The sequence below is a fragment of the Myotis brandtii genome, unplaced genomic scaffold, assembly GCF_000412655.1.
Source record: "Myotis brandtii unplaced genomic scaffold, ASM41265v1 scaffold123, whole genome shotgun sequence".
NCBI lineage: Eukaryota > Metazoa > Chordata > Mammalia > Chiroptera > Vespertilionidae > Myotis > Myotis brandtii.
The window spans coordinates 12,586,412-12,595,069 of NW_005354291.1; the positions used below are offsets into that span (position 1 = coordinate 12,586,412).

The window sequence follows — 8,658 nt, forward strand, 5'->3', positions numbered from 1 at the left end:
AAGTATGCGCAACCGCTGGAGCGGAAAGGGACCCCGGGAATGCGCCGGCGCCCCCGAGAGCCTGCACTCACCCCCAAAAAAAGCACCTCTGCAGCTCAGAACTGTAGCCAGCGCTGGGAACAGCGGGACGGGGTCAAGCGAGCCGGCGAGGCTGTCGTGGACCCCGCGGAAGATGAGAAACCTGAATGCGGGGAAGGAACAGGCTCGCCAGGCCCCCGCGCGATCGCGGGACCCCGGGAATGCGCCGGCGCCCCCGAGAGCCTGCACTCACCCCCAAAAAAAGCACCTCTGCAGCTCAGAACTGTAGCCAGCGCTGGGAACAGCGGGACGGGGTCAAGCGAGCCGGCGAGGCTGTCGTGGACCCCGCGGAAGATGAGAAACCTGAATGCGGGGAAGGAACAGGCTCGCCAGGCCCCCGCGCGATCGCACCCACCGGCCAGCGTGCGGAAGGAGAGTTGCACTGCAGACCAGATGTTAAGACAAAAATTATCCACCGATCGTTTGGCGCTAAGTTATCAGTATGTGTTAGAAGTAGAACAAAAACAAACACGTCATCTTTTTCTACTCCCAGTGCCCCCTCCCACTTTCTAATTTCTGCCATAGGCGCCATCTTTAGTTCCGAGTCAGCCTGGCTGGGAAAATACCCGACAAATCACTCCCACGCTCAGCTTTCTGCAGGAGTCGTCATGCAGTATGACCTGTTGCTTCGGCTGCACCGTGGGAGCGTTAAGCGTATCTCTTTGGAGGCCAGCCTTTCCCATTTCCATTGGCATCGTCACACCTTGCAGAGCATATCGCATTTGCTTCTCCAAGTCCCGTGAGAAGGCAGAAATTACCAATCCAATGCGTCTCAAACCGAACTGTTTCTCTTTTCACTCAAAACCTTTCTGGGTTTTCTATCGTGGTTTAAGCCGCCACTATCCTCCCCAGTATTGTAGTCAATTACCTGTTGAGCGTCCTAAATACATCTTACACCAAAATCATGTCCATTCTACCTTTATAACACCCCGTGTATAGCTTTTCCATCTCAATGCCCACTGCCTAAAGCCAGCCTTCAGGGCATCTCCCAAGGATTATTGTGAGAGGGCCTCTTTAGTAGTCCGGACTCAAGTTTTGACCCCTGGAATTCCATCTCCACATCACTAACCAGAATGACTTCACTAAGAATGTAAATCTGATAATGCCACTCTCCTGAAAATGTTTCATGATCTTAGAAGAAAACTAGTTATTTTGCCTAGTCCATCTGCCTGACTAGTTTCATTTCTCATTGCCTCATTGCAATTTTGTGCACCACCACAATTGATATCATTTCATACCCTAATTCTTGCACACTTTGTCCCCTCTCCCTGAAAATCCCTCCTTGTAAACTTCTACTGTTACATATCTCAGCCCAAATGTTGTCCATCCTTTGAATCTTAACTAGGTTGACTAATTCCTCTAAACCAGTGGTTCTCAACCTTCCTAATGCCACGACCCTTTAATACAGTTCCTCATGTTGTGGTGACCCCCAATTTCATTGTTACAAATTGAACATAATTAAAGCATAGTGATAATCACAAAAACAATATGTAATTATATATGTGTTTTCCGATGGTCTTAGGCGACCCCTGTGAAAGGGTCGTTCGACCCCTAAAGGCGTTGCAACCCACAGGTTGAGAACCGCTGCTCTAAACACTCCTGCTGTGTGTGTGTGTGTGTGTGTGTGTGTGTGTGTGTGTGTACGTGTACATACATATATCCTGTTAAGCTTTGGATACTCATTCTATAAAATATTTTCATTATTTGCATTGTACTTTACTTTTTTAGCCCCAGCATCAACAATAGTATCTATCAAATAGTTGGCGCTACTTCATGAACATTTGTGAATGGGTATAGATGACATATACAGGGGTGGGCAAAAGTAGGTTTACAGTTGTGATTACACGAAACAGTTTATTTTTGTATTATTTATTATATTACAACTGTAAACCTATGTTTTCCCACCCCTGTATTGAGCTCCTCCTAGGAGCTATGCATTATAGGTGTTTAATGTGTTTTTCATTTGTCCTAACAACTGTGATGTAAGTACCTCCTTTTACAAAGAGGTTATAACTCTGATGGTACATTCTGATTTGGGAAGATGTAAATACCTCCTTTTACAAAGAGAGGTTATAACTCTGATGGTACATTCTGATTTGGGAATTATTTTAATAATACATTCCCCAGTTTATCAGACTGGCTGAGATGTACACCTGTTATCATCTCTTGCCTAGACCTTTATAGTCGCTTGCAGAAATGTAGTTGGAGTGGGAGGTAGGGAATATTTCATAACAGGAATGACATTTAAAAAGACATGGAGTTGTCCAGGTCGGGAAGGGTTTCTGGGTAGAAAAGGTGCGGTTTAGTGCTGAGTAAAAGAAAGCGTGACATAATCTAAGAACTGAAATAAATTCAGCATGACAAAAAGTCAAGAATAAGGCTAGGGACGCTGGGAGAAAGTAAGACAAGATAGATAAGCAAGTTATGAAGAGAGCCAGACAGTATTATCGGGTTAATGGGGTACCATTGAGGGGTTTTAATCATGGAGTAAACCGGTCAAATTTTAATTTCAGCAAGAAACTCCGGCTGCAGTGTGGAAAGTGGATGGGAAGAAAGCAAATTTAGATACAGGGATATGAGGTAAGATGCTGTTGTTGTAAACCATGTAAGAGAAGTCCAAGATTAAGGTGTCAGCGGGGTTGGTCTCTTCTGAGGCCTCTCTCTTTGGCTCTTATGTGCCTGCCTTCTCCCTCTGTCTTCACATAGTCTTCCCTCTGTACTTGTCTGTGTCCTAATCTCCTCTTAGAAGGACAGTAGCCATACTGGATTAGGGCCCACCCTAATGACCTAATTTTAACTTAATTACCTCTTTAAGGACATTATCTCCAAATACTGTCTCATTCTGAAGTACTGGGGGTTGGGATTTCAACATATGAATTTTGGGGGTACAACTCAGCCCATAACACTGCTGGAGTAGGATTCTGAAGGCAAAACAGAATGTAACGAGCGGTTCTTGTTTTGATTCTCATTCTGCACAAACCAACTATATAAAGACATGTTGTAGGCACAGATTTTTCAGTATGCGCTATGTATTAGATATTAAGGAATCTTCGTTAATTTCTTAACAGACGAAATAATGGTATTGTGGTGATGTAAAAATAGACTTTTTAAAATACATAGAATAGATTGGCAAGATATCTGAGATTTGCTTTAAAATATCCCCCCCCCCCAAAAAAAAGATTGTAGAAAGATGACACATGCATATCTAAAATTTGGTGGTGGTTGAAGCTGATTGATAGATACCTGGTATTTTATTATACTTTTTCTTTGTATCCTTAAAAATTTTCAAGGTAAACAGGAATAATAAAAGTAGGAATACTCACATTATAGAGAATTTGAGAGATATAACACCAGGAGAAAAGAGAAGAGTACTCAGTACCACTACCCAAAGAGAATCGCCATCAGCTTTTCTGGGGAACTTTACAGTCTTTTTTTCATGCATATTCTAATATTGGTCATACCATATGTAGGATGTTTATTTTTGCTTTCTTGAATTAATATTATGTTATAATTTTATTTCCATGCAATTATGTATGCCATATAAATTTCATTTAAATTCTAACTTTGTTAATAATGTTCATATGTGCTCAGACTAAAAATTCAATCATCCAGATGTTTATAAAGTAGAAACTGAAAGCCTGCCATATGTTAATCACTGATAAGAATCTTTTATACATTCTTCCAGACTTTCTTTCATGAATATATACTAAACATACCAAATTATAAGGACAGTTTCATACTATAGTTTTCGTCTCCCCCCCTTTTTTTTTTTTTTTGTCTTCATCAAGTGTTACTATCCTAAAAGGTTTTTTTATGTCAGTAATATGTATCTGTCTTAATCATTTGAATGGCTTCATTCTACAGCATTTCTATTCCAGGGCTTCTTTATCAATTATAATAAAAATGTCAAAAGGTGTTATGGTGGGTTTTTTAAAATTGAGAGCTTTCATATAACTCTGTCATAGTATTATTAAATTTATTCCTCAATATGTTATATAATTTTGGTGCTATTTGGAATGAAGTAACTTCTCTTATTATATTTTCTAACTGGTGGTTGCACATATTCCAGCTTTTCAGCCTTCTAGATCTCCTTTGCTAGTTTTTGCTAATCTCCTTGACCTCTTGATATTGGAGTATCCCAGAGCTAACTTTTTGGACCTCTTCTCTATCTACACTTACTTGGTTGGTGCTCTCTTCCAGTCTCTATTGTCCCATTATCATATAGACTATTCCCAAAGTATCTCCCCAGCCCATTCTTCTTTCCTGAACTTCAGACTGCACTTCAACTGCATGCTAGACATTTCCACTTAGAAGTCAAATAGGCCTCTCAAACCCAGCTTTTCTGACACTGAACTCCTAATCTTGGCCTCCTCAGACAAACCCCACTTGAAGCTTTCTCTATGTCACATAGTGACCATTCTATTTTTCCAGCTACTCAAGCCAGACACCAAACATCTTGGAGTAATCTTTGACCTTTTTCCTTTCTTAAATCCCATGTACAAACTATCAGGTTAGTTTAGATTTGAACCAAAATCACATGTAAGAGTAGCTATGTTTATAATTCAGAGGGAAGATATTTTTTCCTCTTCCCAAACTTTAGCCCAGATAGTCAAGCCTCCTTGCATCCTTTTGCTGGTGTAGTCTTTTGAAGGTTCCAGTTTGATGTGAAGATCTTAGTTCCCACACTGAACAAGGACTCATATCCTGTATGTTGGGAGGCCATTATGTTCTAGGACTACATTTAGGGTATTAGCAAATGCCCTAGGGGTAGGAATGCCTTCAGTCCCTGCTTATCACTTCTTGTTTAAGTTCTCTCTTGCCTTTTGGGTCCCTGGAAATTTCTTTTACTTTTCAGTAAGCTCAATGATGCAATTTGGTCAGCCTTTTTAGCTGATTTTCTGGGGAAAAAATTATTTTTCTGCAGACCATCTCTTTCACATACTGCATAAAGAGGAATGTCTTCTCTTTCAAGTCTTAATACATGTTGCCGGGAATTTTATGAGTTAATAGTAATTGCCTTCACATTCAAATTTAGCAGATGACTTACTGAAATAGTTAAGCCTTCCTGATAAACTTTCTGTGGGATGACATACTAAGATACCTCAAACCTATAGATATGGATTAGATCAGAGTTCACTGAACTTTCCACAGTGTATAAAGCTATTTATAAATTTGTTGTCTACATGAATACCATTTTATTAGGAAAATGTTTTTATTTAAGTCTCAGAAGTCTCCATAACAAAACAAAACAAAACACAAAAGAAACCCAGGACTGCTGCAGAGACTAAGGAAAGAATTTTTAAAATTTCATTTCAACTATGCTCATTCTAGATCTCTACAGCAATGAGCACTAGATGGCAGCAAATCAATATATATCATTATGGGTCCTAGAATGTCACAGTTCAAAGGTATGTAAGGCCTCATTATTACAATGTGTTATGTACCCATTTGTTATCTAAACCATTTAATTTACTGATGCTTAATCTACTAGTTCAAATTTATAATATTCTCTGAGAGCAAAAATTTATGCACTGAGAATAATAAATAAAAATAAAAATTTATTATTTTGTTTCTATTTTGCATCAGAGTGAGATGCATTAAATCCCAGGACTGAAAAATACAGTTTCTAGGTTAATAAATACGGCATAGAATGGTGCCTGTACCACCAGAGTTTATATAGAGCACGCACAAGAACCTAGAGCCCTTTCCTGTCCTTAAAGACTACTCTCTAGACAGCTCATCTGTCGTCTATGATGAGAGGCCCTCTGATTGAACAAAAGGCATGTTTCGGATGCTCATTGCTGTTCCTGAGTTGTAAGGCCTTTTGTGGCTGCTAATGCTTAAATTTTCATCTTATTGTTCAAATGGTATGCATTTACTAGCTTGAGAATCAGCTTCATCTCTCTTGTGAAGTGTGAGAAGAGGGGCTTCCCAAACCCTGCTATGGGTAACGACCAGGCCTACACGTGTCTGAGGGATGCAGGCCAGATATCTCTACCACAAATGAGAAGGGACTTTCCTTGTTTTCACATATAACATTATCTTTATATAATGAGTATGTAAAATTAAAAATACAGGATTTTTGTGTATAATTTAGCGTCATGATTCCATTTTTTTTTCTCTCCTAACCTGGCATAATTTATAATTTTATGTCTTTTTAAATGTTTAGAATAAATTATTATTAAAGTGAGACATTAATAGTACAGAAAGACTTGTAGGGGAAGATGATAAGTCCCTGGTTCACCACTTCCTTCCCAAAGTGCTGCTCCTGAGAGTAAGAGAGTAACCTTCTTTAAACAGTTTCTGCTTTTGTTTCTTCTGGTGATTACCTTTATTAAAGACAAAACCACAGACCTACAGGCCCTAAATGGTGTCACTTGTGCCAAAGCCCATGATAACAAATCTAGATTTTAATACCTGACCTAACTGCTGTTTTAATATTTTTTAGAACAAACAATCTGGGATTTTCTGATCAAGCACCAGTAAGGTAATTAGGAACTTGGACCCTCTCCATCCCTCATAGAAAAAAGAAGCAATCTGCATGATAGAAAAAACAAACACAAAAAACCTTGCCTTCCCCCAAGAAAAAGATGATATTGTGGTCTAAAAATAATCCATTCTTTCCTTTTGTTAATAGCCCAGTTCATGAATCACCTAATAAAGTCAATTAGATCTTTAAAAAATTTACTCAGTTGAATTTTGTTTTTATCACTATTTCTTAATTCATCACTGAAATATTGCCTTAGTCTACTGCTAAGAGATACAATTTAACTCATTTGCATCACTCCTACCTTCCTTACCCATCTCTTCCCAATAAAGTCACATAGGAGGCAACAGAGCGTAATAAACAAGAGCACACACCCTGGAATCCCACTTCCTCATTTACTAGCTGTGTGACCTTAGGCAAGACACTCAATCTCTCTGAACTTTTTTTGTAATCTGTAAAATGGAGACAGTAATAGCCCATTCCTTAGAGGATTATTATGAAGAGGTCAATATATTTAAAGCACTAAATAAGTAGTACATTTACTGTAGTTAATATCTTTTGGTTATAAGTTTATATAATATATTTCCCCCTCTATTTCTGATTAACTATATATTGCATCTCTTGTCACCCCACTTTTTAGGATGAAGAAACTGGCAACCTTACAATCCCTTTCACTCTCCCCCTTTCCACACCTCAACCTCACCCCCTATATTTTCCATCTCTTAACTGGTTGTTCCATTTTCTGGGAGATTTTCTCAACTTTATCTTCTAACCAGTCATTGAACATTTTACTTTAGCAATCTGAGAGTTTTACCTGATGTCTAGTGTTTATTTTTATAGAATTTTAAAGGTTCAAATTTTTATTGACTATTGTGTTATCCAGGGTCTTGACAGGGACAGAAACGACCACACCAGTAATTTGAATGGAGAAAATAATTGTGAGCTATGTAAAAGATATATTAGCTACTAAAATTGGTAAAAGAGAACTCTAAGGTATACAGAGATAGTAACAGCAGAATTGAGGGAAAAGTGAATAAGAAACTAGGAACCTCCCAAGAAGGGTGCCCAGAGGGGGAGATTCAGACTTCTAAGCAGTGGGCGTGGTTGCCACACTAGCACAAAGCACTGCTGCTGACAGAAACACAGGCAGGACCCCCCTGCTGGACCATAGGAGAAAAACACCACCAGAACAAAACATGCCTCCCTTTTCAAACTTGCAGAGCCCTCTCAGTGTCCTCTGTCAGCATAGCCTACATCTAGCCAGCCATCAACATTGATGGCAGAGCCCACTTTCAGTATCACTAGCAGGGAAAAGGGGGATGAGTTAAATCTTTATGTTCAACATTTGCCTTGGGCACAGTAGAGATCTACAAATGTTTGGTGAAAGAAGCATCAATAAAAAATGTAGTAATAATGCTATGATATATAGTAATCGTTATTTTTTTACTTTTTACAGGTTAACTAGGGTCACCAATGCTACAGAACTGAACATGAGGTTATTTTTCTACTCATTATTTTCTGGTGTCTTTAGCAAGGTTACTTATTCTCCTGTCTACTTTTTCTGTGGGTACAAATTCTCTTAGTTAAAAACTCTTACCAAATAATCAAGATGCATATTTTACTGAAATTAAATTTTCCCCCAAGCTAACTAATTTAAACAAATTTCTCTGAATGAAAATCTAGTTAAATTTTTTATATAATATTATTCATTCATACTGGTCAATATTTACCAGGTATCTCTGTGTGTTTTTTATTAGGCACTAAATTACAACATACAAATATATACAAATGATGCAGAATATATAGACTAGGACAATAAAATAACAATAATGCTTCCTTGCCTGCCATGTGGTTATGTTACATTAAAATCTCTAACATGAAAAATAATTTATTAACAGAAATCTAAAAAATAAACTCAGAAGTAAAGCAGAATTCTGAAATTCTGAAAATCAATATCTTTATTAATGGTCATTGTTTTTTAATGTGGCTATTTTATAAAGGTAACAAATAGGTTAAATAGTAACAGGCAGAAAAACCAAATTTGACTTATTCTTTGAATTTGCCATAGGAAGTGTTTGCTAATCAGAAAAGAC

The 8,658-nt window shown here is 38.2% G+C and overlaps 2 long non-coding RNA genes across 2 annotated transcripts; both read left to right on the forward strand.

Moving 5' to 3' along the window:
- Positions 1-434: 434 nt before the first annotated feature.
- On the forward strand, positions 435-8,128 carry LOC102253433. The gene is made up of 3 exons (XR_001360700.1): positions 435-518; positions 2,592-2,658; positions 8,022-8,128. It is a non-coding gene; the product is annotated as an uncharacterized LOC102253433 (long non-coding RNA).
- LOC106724862 lies at positions 5,421-6,595 on the forward strand. The gene is made up of 2 exons (XR_001360701.1): positions 5,421-5,486; positions 6,527-6,595. It is a non-coding gene; the product is annotated as an uncharacterized LOC106724862 (long non-coding RNA).
- Positions 8,129-8,658: the final 530 nt, after the last annotated feature.